The 12,828-nt window shown below is 57.3% G+C and overlaps 2 long non-coding RNA genes across 3 annotated transcripts; one reads left to right on the top strand and one right to left on the bottom strand.

Annotated features, from left to right (window-relative positions):
• Window positions 1-752: 752 nt before the first annotated feature.
• Window positions 753-3,477, top strand: LOC111589766 (uncharacterized). The gene is made up of 2 exons (XR_002748892.1): window positions 753-986; window positions 3,332-3,477. It is a non-coding gene; the product is annotated as an uncharacterized lncRNA (long non-coding RNA).
• Window positions 3,165-4,131, bottom strand: LOC109940977 (uncharacterized). 2 transcript variants are annotated; one of them, XR_002263793.2, is made up of 2 exons: window positions 3,519-4,131; window positions 3,165-3,449 (listed from the first exon to the last, which is right to left on the bottom strand). It is a non-coding gene; the product is annotated as an uncharacterized lncRNA (long non-coding RNA). The 2 variants fall into 2 exon arrangements; XR_002263792.2 differs by having other exon boundaries at window positions 3,524-4,131.
• Between the last annotated feature and the right edge of the window lie 8,697 nt (window positions 4,132-12,828).

Genomic DNA, 12,828 nt, shown 5'->3' with positions numbered 1-12,828 from the left:
GAAACTTCGGACCTGATGAACAGTGGTCGGGGGTTTCCACTCCAAAATGTCCTTGACTTTGCTGGGGTCTACCGCAATCCCTCTGGCAGATAGAACATGTCCCAGAATATGAATTTCCACCAGCCAAAACGCGCATTTGCTGAATTTGGCATACAGTTGATGTTCCCTCAGGCGCGTTAACACGATCCGTAAATGTTGGGCGTGCTCCTCTTCATTCTTAGAATATATCAAATTGTCATCAATGAAGACCACCACAAACTTGTCTAGCTCGGGCATAAATACCGAGTTCATTAAATATGTGAAGTGGGCCGGAGCATTTGTTAACCCGAAAGACATTACCAGATATTCAAACAACCCATACCGCGTAGTGAAGGCGGTCTTTGGTATATCTTCGGGCCGAATACGGATCTGGTGATAGCCCGATCGGAGATCAATCTTTGAAAATACCCTTGCTCCAGTCAATTGATCAAATAGAATGTCGATCCTTGGAAGAGGGTACTTGTTTTTGATGGTGACCTCATTCAAGGGTCGATAATCCACACACATTCGTAAGGTTTGATCCTTCTTTTTGACGAATATGGCTGGACAACCCCATGGCGATGAGCTTGGCCGGATGAATCCTTTCTCCAGGAGATCTTGTAATTGAATCTTCAATTCTGCCAACTCATTAGGAGGCATACGGTACGATCTTCTAGATATTGGAGCCGTACCGGGCTTCAACTCTATTACAAATTCTACCTCCCGCTTAGAGATGGCAACGGGTCGGGTTCGGGTCGGGTGGAGAAAAAACCCACCCGCGACCGCACCCGCGGAATAAGCCCAAACCCGCCCGCGACCACACCCGCGGGTGAAATCCCACACCCGCACCCGCACCCGTCGGGTTTCGGGTGGGTTTCGGGTCCCCGTCGGGTGTGCGTGCTGTGACCAGCAGACCGGCTGACGCCAGGTGAAGGCCCACTGGCCCAGCAGCAAAAAACAGTTCACAGGTAATAATCTTAGACAAAACAGCAACATTGCAACAATAAATTCATGTCTCAAACTGAAATGGTACCAGCATCATTACATGATTACATCAGTCTCACAATAATAACAGCAGTAACATGAATACATGATACATATGAGAATAAGTTCATGCCTATGTGTCAAACACAAATAGTTCACAGGTCCACAGCATTAATGCATTATACACCAAGCCAATAGCGGTAGGAATAACATAACACATAGAGACCAATTCAATATTGCACCAACAGCAACACTCAACCATTGTAGAATACAAGAATCTGCTTCATCCTAGCAAAAAGTAGTCAATCAAATGTTAGTATTCAGTAAACCAAAACTAAGAAATTAGATATTAAGGAACTCAATGTTACCATTTCTTCATCCTCCAAACAAATCACTTGGTCAAGCTTCAACTTCAATCAACTATGGTAGAATCTGCTTCATCCTAACAAGAAAAATAGACAATTAAATGATAGTATTCATTAAATCAAAAGTAAGAAAATAAATGTTAAGAAACTCAATGTTACCATTTCTTCTTCTTCATCCTCCAAACATGTCATTAGAGCATTCACAAAACAGGATTGATCGCCTAACATGTTAGCACGAGACCAAGCTTGCATACACATCAATCCTTCAACTGTTTTTGGTGCTAGTCTACTTCGATGTGGGCTTATTACTCTTCCCCCAGTGCTGAATACAGACTCAGATGCAACAGTTGTGACTGGAATTGCCATGATATCTCGAGCAATCTTTCTCAAAGTGGGGTACTTGATCCCTGCATATTGCCACCAATTAATTATGTCTAGCTCTTGAGTTCTTGGCAGTGTTGGCTCCTCCAAATATAAATCCAACTCAGTGCGCACAAAAGATGAACAATCAGGTTCTTCCGACAAGAATTTATCAAAGATTCCAAACATCAAGTCATCTCCTTCGTTGGGGGCCCTACAGCCCCTACTAGATGCACCTACAGCATCTGTTGTTGCCATGCCCTCCATAGATTCTTGATATTCTAACACCAACTCATACAACAAATTTTTGACTCTACACACTTCATCGTCTGTAGTTGGACTTTCTTCCCCATAAATGGTGCTATAAAAAGCTTTCATGAACTTCAATTTGTACCTAGGATCTAAAACAGTGGCTACTTCCATAAGCCCATGTACATCTGTCCAATACTTCTTAAACTTATCTTTCATCAAGACAGACATCTCTTCTACCTTTGGAATGGCACTAGTTCTCCATTTATCAATGGCCAAATAAATTCCACAAATTTTGGGGAAAAAAAGATTAGCTGTTACATAACTAGTGCCTGACAATAGCTCAGTTGCATCAAAAAATATTTTCAGCCTACCACAAAGCTCCCTAGCAAACTCCCAATCATCTGTTGTTGGCTTAAAATGAGCACAAAGCTTCTCTTTACTTGCAAGTCGATCAAAAACTGATTGGTATTCTAATGCAATGCTAAGCATAACGTAGGTTGAATTCCATCTTGTCTTACAATCTAGAGTTATCCTTCTACCATATTTAATATTCATTTGATTTGCTGTCCGTTCAAAACGTTCATGCCTTTTTGGCGTGGCACACCAAAACCCAACACTATCACGTATTCTTTCAACACCCTTTTCCATAACAGTCATGCCATCTTTCACGATGAGATTAATGATATGTGCCGCACAACGCATATGTAACAAAGTACCATTTAGCATGAGTGAGGGAAGGGGTAGCTTATCTTGCATATAACTCATCAAATTGTCATTGGTGGTGCAGTTATCAAGAGTGACCGTTGACACCTTCTTTTCAATTTGCAAATCTTGTAGTACCTCATAAAGGACATCACTTATCATTTCCCCGGTATGTGGAGCAGGCACATATATGAACCTACAAGCAACAACATTCCAACACATTTTTAGCACTTATACATTCATGGATAGAGGATACTCATGGACACATATCATTAGTGCAAGTTCTTTCCTAGCAACTTCCTGATCAAACACATACTTCTCAACAACTACTGCCCCATTCTCATCTTTTCCTAGTTTTAAGGAGGTTTGTTTTAATCCTTTCCTAACCTGTCTTGATTGACAACATCTAAGATGACCACGCAAGTGATTAGTACCGGCTCTACTATCTCCAACTAGTAGCTTTTTACACCAAGTGCATTCAGCTTTCATTTTACCCCCAACTGTTACTTGTTCAAATTCAAGCCACACATCAGATTTCAGCTTCCTTTTGCATCCAACTTGTACATTATCATCATCATCATTTACGACCACATGTTCTGTACCTTCTGATGGTGGAGCTTGAACACTTGAAGATGGCATTTCATTTGCAGCAGCACTCGTCGGTGTAGCTGCACTTGAGGAACCTCCTGCAACCACAGCACTGCTCTTTGTGGGAACTTGACGACTGCTCCTGCTCGGCCTCGAAGCACCTTGGTCAGACATCAGACTCTGCAATTTACAAATTAGAGCTGCTCAAGTCAAGCTGTGCAAGGGCCAAGGGACATGCTCACGGCTCACCTCACCTACAAGGATAGGAACCTCGTACGTGGTGGGAGCAGGCTGCGCCGCTGGCCGCTGCAGTCGGACTCCGGTGGTCTTGGGGAGTGCCGGAGTGGGGAGTGCCGGTCCTAGATAGTGGAGACTTGGACTCCTGGCTTGGCCTCGGACGCTCGGTGGCTCCTAGGGATGCGTCCTCCTCCGGTGGTCCTGGGGATCCGGCAGGAGCAGGATGCGGCGGCCCTGGGGATGCGTCCTCCGGTGGTGGTGACGGCGGAGGGGGTGGCCGGGGTGGGGCGGGCAGCGGCGGGCGGATCTATCGTGGCCGCGGCCGCCTGGAGCCCTGGACGCCTGGTGCAGTGGTGCTAGCCTGCTAATCTGCTATGGCGGCCGGTTGGGGACTTGGGGTTGAGGGATTTGGGTTTTTCTCAAGGCCCACTGGAATACAAACTGGATGCGCACGGGACTTGGGCGGGTGGCCGGCTGCAACTCTGCGCTTCGGGCGTAGCTCCGGGTTCCGGGTGACCCGCGGGCGAAAATCAAAACCCGCACCCGCACCCGTAATGCTTCGGGTCGGGTTTGGGTCTAACCCGTGGGTGGATTTTTACACCCGAACCCGAACCCGACGGGTGCAAAACCCGACGGGGCCCGAACCCGCGGGTGAAATTGCCATCCCTACTCCCGCTCAGGTGGTAGTCCCGGCAAATCCTCGGGAAAGACATCAGGGAACTCGCATACTACCGGGATATCCTTGATTTCCGGTACCATGACTTCATAAACTCTGCCAGTAATTTTGTTTGGAATAGGGATGGTGTCGGGGACCATAATTAGGGGTACCCTCAAGACGCCTAATTCTCAGCTGGTAACCCCCATCAGCATAAAGTTGCAGAGGCCTGATGGGTGCGATTAAGTCAGGGATCAGTCCATACGAGTGACTCGATCATGCTTCGCCCAAGCCTAGCCTCGGACAAGGGCAGCCGACCTCGAGGGACTTCCGTCTCGCCCGAGGCCCCCCTTTTAACGGCGGACACATCCCCGGCTCGTCCGAGGCCTTGGCTTCGCTAAGAAGCAACCCTGACTAAATCGCCGCACCGACTGACCGAGTCACAGGAGCATTTAACACAAAGGTGGCCTGACACCTTTATCCTGACGCGTGCCCCCCGGCAGAGCTGAGGTGACCGCCGTCATTTCACTACTCCACTGACCGGTCTGACAGAAGGACAGCGCCGCCTGCGCCACCCCGACTGCAGTGCCACTCGACAGAGTGAGTCTGACAGGCAGTCAGGTCTTGCCAAAGGCGCCATAGGAAACTCCGCTCCGCCCGACCCCAGGGCTCGGACTCGGTCTAAGACCCGGAAGACGGCGAACTCCGCTCCGCCCGACCCCAGGGCTCGGACTCGGGCTAAGACCCGGAAGACGGCGAACTCCGCTCCGCCCGACCCCAGGGCTCGGACTCGGGCTAAGACCCGGAAGACGGTGAACTCCGCTCCGCCCGACCCCAGGGCTCGGACTCGGGCTAAGACCCGGAAGACGGCGAACTCCGCTCCGCCCGACCCCAGGGCTCGGACTCGGGCTAAGACCCGGAAGACGGCGAACTCCGCTCCGCCCGTCCCCAGGGCTCGGACTCGGGCTAAGACCCGGAAGACGGCGAACTCCGCTCCGCCCGACCCTAGGGCTCGGACTCGAGCTCAGCCCCAGAAGACGACGAACTCCGCTTCGCCCGACCCCAGGGCTCGGACTCCGCCCGGGCCTCTGCCGAACGATCTCCGCCTCACCCGACCCGGGGGCTCGGGCTCGGCCTCGGCCACGGAAGACAGACTCGACCTCGGCTTCGGAGGAGCCCCCACGTCGCCCGACCTAGGGCACAGGCCCGCCACGTCAACAGGAAGCGCCATCATCATCCTACCCCGAGCCGACTCGGGTCACGGAGAACAAGACCGGTGTCCCATCTGGCTAGCTCCGCCAGATGGGCAATGATGGCGCCCCACAAGCTCTGTGACGACGGCGGCTCTCAGCTCTCTTACGGAAGCAGGGGGACGTCAGCAAGGACTCGACCGCTCCAACAGCTGTCCCTCCGCCAGGCTCCGTTGCTCCTCCGACAGCCACGACATCACGCCAGCTGGGTGCCAAGATCTCTCCGGCTGCCACATTGGCATGTACTTAGGGCGCTAGCTCTCCCTCCGCTAGACACGTAGCACTCTGCTACACCCCCATTGTACACCTGGATCCTCTCCTTACGCCTATAAAAGGAAGGACCAGGGCCTTCTTAGAGAAGGTTGGCCGCGCGGGGCCGAGGACGGGACAGGCGCTCTCTTGGGGCCGCTCGCTTCCCTCACCCGCGTGGACGCTTGTAACCCCCCTACTGCAAGCGCACCCGACCTGGGCGCGGGACGAACACGAAGGCCGCGGGATTTCCACCTCTCTCACCCCGTCTCCGGCCACCTCGCCACTCCCCCCTTCGCGCTCGCCCACGCGCTCGACCCATCTGGGCTGGGGCACGCAGCACACTCACTCGTCGGTTAGGGACCCCCCGGTCTCGAAACGCCGACAGTTGGCGCGCTAGGTAGGGGCCTGCTGCGTGCTGACGAACAGCCTCCCGTCAAGCTCCAGATGTGCAGTCTCCAGCAACCTCTCCGGCCCGGGACGATGCTCCGTTTCGGGAGTCTTGAGTTCATGTCCTTCGACGGCAGCTACGACATGATACTCCTTCCACCACCGCGCGACAACGACAATGGCGGCCGACAACCCGCCCGCCGGCGGCGGAATCGACGACATCTTCCCCGCGTGGTGGAAGAACAACATTCGAGCTCGCCCCGTCCTCTCCCCCGCCAACGGAGGAGGAGGCGGGGCAACCAAGGCCAAGCGGGAGGCCGCGCTTCGTCGGCCGTCGAGCGAATCGATGCCCCCGACGCCCCAACGGAAGGCACGCCGGGCGTCGACCTCGCGTTCGAGACAAAGGCAAGCGCCGTCCCCCCGCGACACACTGATCCCGAGCAAGAAGACGACGCCAGCGCGCTCGCGGAGAGCTTGCAGGACGTCGCCCTCGTACCTGAGACGACGGTACAACCAGTCCCCGATGTGACTACGTCGCTCCTCGTCGACCAAAAGGTACTGACTAACTCCCATCTTACGTCATTTCGACTCGGCCTCAACCCGCCTAGCAACCTTGCTTTGGCGGGCGCTCTCGTTGAGGCGAGTGCAACCCCACTGGGGTTTCGTATGCGGTCGCCTTGGGACCGATTGACGGACGTCTCGACCTACGGGCCCTCTGGGTCCGAGGAAGATGACGATCCCAGCATCTGTTGGGATTTCTCTGGATTTGGCAACCCCAGTGCAATGCGGGACTTCATGACCGCATGTGACTACTGCCTCTCCGACTGTTCCGACGGTAGCCGCAGCCTTGACGACGAGGACTGCGGCCCAAGCCGCGAATGTTTCCACGTCGAGCTAGGGGATCCCTCCGAAGGCAACCATCTTGGCACGCCGGAGGATGGTGATTTTCCTAGGCCGGTGCCTCGCGCCGACATCCCACGGGAGCTAGCTGTGGTCCCCGTTCCGGCGGGGGGTTACGACCCACAGCTCGAGCAAGTCCGCGGGGCGCAGGCCAGGCTCGACGAGGGAACATGAGCGCTTGAGCCGATCCGTCGGGACGTCGGGCAGGTATGGGCGGGCCAACCCCCGGCCGGAGAAATACGTCACCTGCCCCAAGGTTTCCAGCACCGCATCGCCAACGACGTCAGGGTCAGGCCACCGCCCGCATCCAGCGGGGTCGGTCAGAACCTAGCAGCCGCAGCGATGCTCCTCCGCACGATGCCGGAGCCATCAACCACCGAGGGCCGGCGAATCTAGGGAGAGCTCAAGAATCTCCTGGAAGGCGCTGCGGCCCGACGGGCCGAGAGCACTGCCTCCCGAAGGCAGGGATACCCCTCGGAACCTCATGCCGCGACTTCTCGATTCATGCGGGAAGCCTCGGTCTACACCGGGCGCACGCGCAACACCTCGCCTGTGGCCCCGGGCCACCTCGGCAACGAGCACCACCGCCGCGACCGTCGGGCCCACCTCGACATAAGGGTGCGCCGAGGCTACCACCCCAGGTGTGGGGGGCGCTACGACAGCGGGGAGGATCGGAGTCCCTCGCCCGAACCACCCGGTCTGCAGGCCTTCAGTCGGGCCATCCGACGGGCGCCGTTCCCGACCCGGTTCCGACCCCCGACTACTATCACAAAGTACTCGGGGGAAACGAGACCGGAACTGTGGCTCACGGACTACCGCCTGGCCTGCCAACTGGGTGGAACGGACGACGACAACCTCATCATCCGCAACCTTCCCCTGTTCCTCTCCGACACTGCTCGCGCCTGGTTGGAGCACCTGCCTCCGGGGCAGATCTCCAACTGGGACGACTTGGTCCAAGCCTTCGCCGGCAATTTCCAGGGCACGTACGTGCGCCCCGGGAATTCCTGGGACCTCCGGAGCTGCCGGCAGCAGCCGGGAGAGTCTCTTCGGGACTACATCCGGCGATTCTCGAAGCAGCGCACCGAGCTGCCCAACATCACCGACTCGGATGTCATCGGCGCGTTCCTTGCCGGCACCACCTGCCGCGACCTGGTGAGTAAGTTGGGTCGCAAGACCCCCACCAGGGCGAGCGAGCTGATGGACATCGCCACCAAGTTCGCCTCTGGCCAGGAGGCGGTTGAGGCTATCTTCCGAAAGGACAAGCAGCCCCAGGGCCGCCCATCGGAAGAGGCTCCCGAGGCGTCTACTCCGCGCGGTGCCAAGAAGAAGGGCAAGAAGAAGTCGCAATCGAAACGCGACGCCGCCGACGCGGACCTTGTCGCCGCCGCCGAGTACAAGAACCCTCGGAAGCCCCACGGAGGTGCTAACCTCTTCGACAAGATGCTCAAGGAGCCGTGCCCCTACCATCAGGGACCCGTCAAGCACACTCTCGAGGAGTGCGTCATGCTTCGGCGCCACTTTCACAGGGCCGGGCCACCCGCAGAGGGTGGCAGGGCCCGCGACGATGACAAGAACGAAGATCACCAAGCAGGAGAGTACCCCGAGGTCCGCGACTGCTTCATGATCTACGGTGGGCATGCGGCGAATGCCTCGGCTCGGCATCGCAAGCAAGAGCGCCGGGAGGTCTGCTCGGTGAAGGTGGCGGCGCCAGTCTACCTAGACTGGTCCGACAAGCCCATCACCTTCGACCAGGCTGACCACCCCGACCATGTGCCGAGCCCGGGGAAATACCCGCTCGTCGTCGACCCCATCGTCGGCAACGTCAGGCTCACCAAGGTCCTGATGGATGGGGGCAGCTGCCTCAACATCATCTACGCCGAGACCCTCAAGCTCCTGCGCGTCGATCTGTCCTCCGTCCGAGCAGGCGCTGCGCCCTTCCACGGGATCATCCCTGGGAAGCGCGTCCAGCCCCTCGGACGACTCGACCTCCCCGTCTGCTTCGGAACGCCCTCCAACTTTCGAAGGGAGACCTTGACGTTCGAGGTGGTCGGGTTCCGAGGAACTTACCACGCGGTACTGGGAAGGCCATGCTACGCGAAGTTCATGGCCGTCCCCAACTACACCTACCTGAAGCTCAAGATGCCGGGCCCCAACGGGGTCATCACCGTCGGCCCCACGTACAAACACGCGTTCGAATGCGACGTGGAGTGCGTGGAGTACATCGAGGCCCTCGCCGAGTCCGAGGCCCTCATCGCCGACCTGGAGAACCTCTCCAAAGAGGTGCCAGACGTGAAGCGTCATGCCAGCAACTTCGAGCCAGCGGAGACGGTTAAGGCCGTCCCTCTCGACCCCAGCGACGACACCTCCAAGCAGATCCGGATCGGTTCCGGGCTCGACCCCAAATAGGAAGCAGTGCTCGTCGACTTTCTCCGCGCAAACGCCGATGTCTTTGCGTGGAATCCCTCGGACATGCCCGGCATACCGAGGGAGGTCGCCGAGCACTCGCTGGATATTCGGGCCGGAGCCCGACCCGTCAGGCAGCCTCTGCGCCGATTCGACGAGGAGAAGCGCAGAGCGATAGGCGAGGAGATCCACAAGCTAATGGCAGCAGGGTTCATCAAAGAGGTATTCCATCCCGAATGGCTTGCCAACCCTGTGCTTGTGAGGAAGAAAGGGGGGAAATGGCGGATGTGTGTAGACTACACTGGTCTCAACAAAGCATGTCCGAAAGTTCCCTACCCTCTGCCTCGCATCGATCAAATCGTGGATTCCACTGCTGGGTGCGAAACCCTGTCTTTCCTCGATGCCTACTCAGGGTATCACCAGATCCGGATGAAAGAGTCCGACCAGCTCGCGACTTCTTTCATCACGCCCTTCGGTATGTACTGCTATGTCACCATGCCGTTCGGTTTGGGGAATGCGGGCGCGACGTACCAGCGGTGCATGAACCATGTGTTCGGCGAACACATCGGTCGCACAGTCGAGGCCTACGTCGATGACATCGTAGTCAAGACAAGGAAGGCTTCCGACCTCCTCTCCGACCTTGAAGTGACATTCCGATGTCTCAAGGCGAAAGGAGTCAAGCTCAATCCTGAGAAGTGTGTCTTCGGGGTGCCCCGGGGCATGCTCCTGGGGTTCATCGTCTCCGAGCGAGGCATCGAAGCCAACCCGGAGAAGATCGCAGCCATCACCAGCATGGGACCCATCAAGGACTTAAAAGGCGTACAGAGGGTCATGGGATGCCTCGCGGCCCTGAGCCGCTTCATCTCACGCCTCGGCGAAAGAGGTCTGCCTCTGTACCGCCTCTTAAGGAAGGCCGAGAGTTTCGCTTGGACCCCTGAGGCCGAGGAAGCCCTCGGGAACCTGAAGGCACTCCTTACAAAGGCGCCTATCTTGGTGCCCCCAGCTGATGGAGAAGCCCTCTTGGTCTACGTCGCCGCGACCACTCAGGTGGTTAGCGCCGCGATTGTGGTCGAGAGGCAAGAGGAAGGGCATGCATTGCCCGTTCAGAGGCCAGTCTACTTCGTCAGCGAGGTACTGTCCGAGACCAAGACCCGCTACCCACAAGTTCAGAAGCTGCTGTATGCTGTGATCCTGACAAGGCGGAAGTTACGACACTACTTCGAGTCTCATCCGGTAACTGTGGTGTCACCCTTCCCCCTGGGGGAGATCATCCAGTGCCGAGAGGCCTCAGGCAGGATCGCAAAGTGGGCGGTGGAAATCATGGGCGAAACAATCTCGTTCGCCCCTCGGAAGGCCATCAAGTCCCAGGTGTTGGCGGACTTCGTAGCCGAATGGGTCGACACCCAGCTACCGACGGCTCCGATCCAACCGGAGCTCTGGACCATGTTTTTCGACGGGTCGCTGATGAAGACGGGAGCCGGCGCGGGCCTGCTCTTCATCTCGCCCCTCGGGAAGCACCTGCGCTACGTGCTACGCCTCCATTTCCCGGCGTCCAACAATGTGGCTGAGTACGAGGCTCTGGTCAACGGGTTGCGGATCGCCATCAAGCTAGGGGTCAGACGCCTCGACGCCCGCGGTGACTCGCAACTTGTCATCAACCAAGTCATGAAGAACTCCCACTGCCGCGACCCGAAGATGGAGGCCTACTGCGACGAGGTTCGGCGCCTGGAAGACAAGTTCTACGGGCTCGAGCTCAACCACATCGCTCGGCGCTACAACGAGACTGCAGACGAGCTGGCTAAAATAGCCTCGGGGCGAACAACGGTTCCCCCGGACGTCTTCTCCCGGGATCTGTGTCAACCCTCCGTCAAGATCGATGACGCTCCCGAGCCCGAGGCACCCTCGGCACAGCCCGAGGCGCCCTCGGCACAGCCCGAGGCACCCTCGGCTCAACCCGAGGCACCCTCGGCTCAACCCGAGGCGTCCGCGGTTCAGCCCGAGGTACCCTCGGCCCCCGAGGGTGAGGCACTGGACGTCGAGGAGGGGCAGAGCGGGGCCACGCCTGATCGAGATTGGCAGGCCCCGTACCTGCAATATCTCCGCCGAGGAGAGCTACCCCTCGACCAAGCCGAGGCTCGGTGGGTAGCGCGACGCGCCAAGTCATTCGTCTTGCTGGGCGATGAGGAGGAGCTCTACCACCGGAGCCCCTCGGGCATCCTCCAGCGATGCATCTCCATCGCCGAAGGTCAGGAACTCCTGCAAGAAATACACTCGGGGGCTTGCGGCCATCATGCAGCGCCCCGAGCCCTTGTCGGGAATGCTTTCCGGCAAGGCTTCTACTGGCCAACGGCGGTGGCTGACGCCACTAGAATTGTCCGCACCTGCGAAGGGTGCCAATTCTATGCGAAGCAGACCCACCTGCCCGCTCAGGCTCTGCAGACGATACCCATCACCTGGCCCTTTGCTGTATGGGGTCTGGACCTCGTCGGTCCCTTGCAGAAGGCGCCCGGGGGCTACACGCACCTGCTGGTCGCCATCGACAAATTCTCCAAGTGGATCGAGGTCCGACCCCTGAACAGCATCAGGTCCGAGCAGGCGGTGGCGTTCTTCACCAACATCATCCATCGCTTCGGGGTCCCAAACTCCATCATCACCGACAACGGTACCCAGTTCACCGGCAAAAAATTCTTGGATTTTTGCGAGGATCACCACATCCGGGTGGACTGGGCTGCCGTGGCTCATCCCATGTCGAATGGGCAAGTAGAGCGTGCCAACGGCATGATTCTACAAGGGCTCAAGCCTCGGATTCACAACGGCCTCAACAAGTTCGGCAAGCGATGGATGAAGGAACTCCCCTCGGTGGTCTGGAGCCTGAGGACGACGCCGAGCCGAGCCACGGGTTTCACGCCGTTCTTCCTGGTCTACGGGGCCGAGGCCATCTTGCCCACCGACCTGGAATACGGCTCCCCAAGGACGAGGGCCTACAACAATCAAAGCAACCAAGCTAGCCGAGAAGAATCGCTGGCCCAGCTGGAAGAGGCTCGGGACAAGGCCTTACTACACTCGGCGCGGTACCAGCAGTCCCTGCGACGCTACCACGCCCGAGGGGTCCGGTCCCGAGACCTCCAGGTGGGCGATCTGGTGCTTCGGCTGCGGCAAGACGCCCGAGGGAGGCACAAGCTCACGCCCCCCTGGGAGGGGCCATTCGTCATCGCCAAAGTCCTGAAGCCCGGAACATACAAGCTGGCCAACAATCAAGGCGAGATCTACAGCAACGCTTGGAACATCAAACAGCTACGTCGCTTCTACCCTTAAGATGTTTTCAAGTTGTTCATATACCTCGCACCCACGCAAAGTTTAGTCATCAAGGAAGGGTCGGCCTCGCCTCGGCAAAGCCCGACCCTCCCTCGGGGGCTAAAAGGGGGGAGACCCCCTCTGCGTCGAATTTTTCCTCGAAAAAAGATCTCTTGTTAGC

The sequence above is a fragment of the Zea mays genome, chromosome 7 (genome assembly GCF_902167145.1).
Source record: "Zea mays cultivar B73 chromosome 7, Zm-B73-REFERENCE-NAM-5.0, whole genome shotgun sequence".
NCBI classification, from domain to species: Eukaryota; Viridiplantae; Streptophyta; class Magnoliopsida; order Poales; family Poaceae; genus Zea; species Zea mays.
This window is presented reverse-complemented; position numbering and strand designations above follow the sequence as displayed.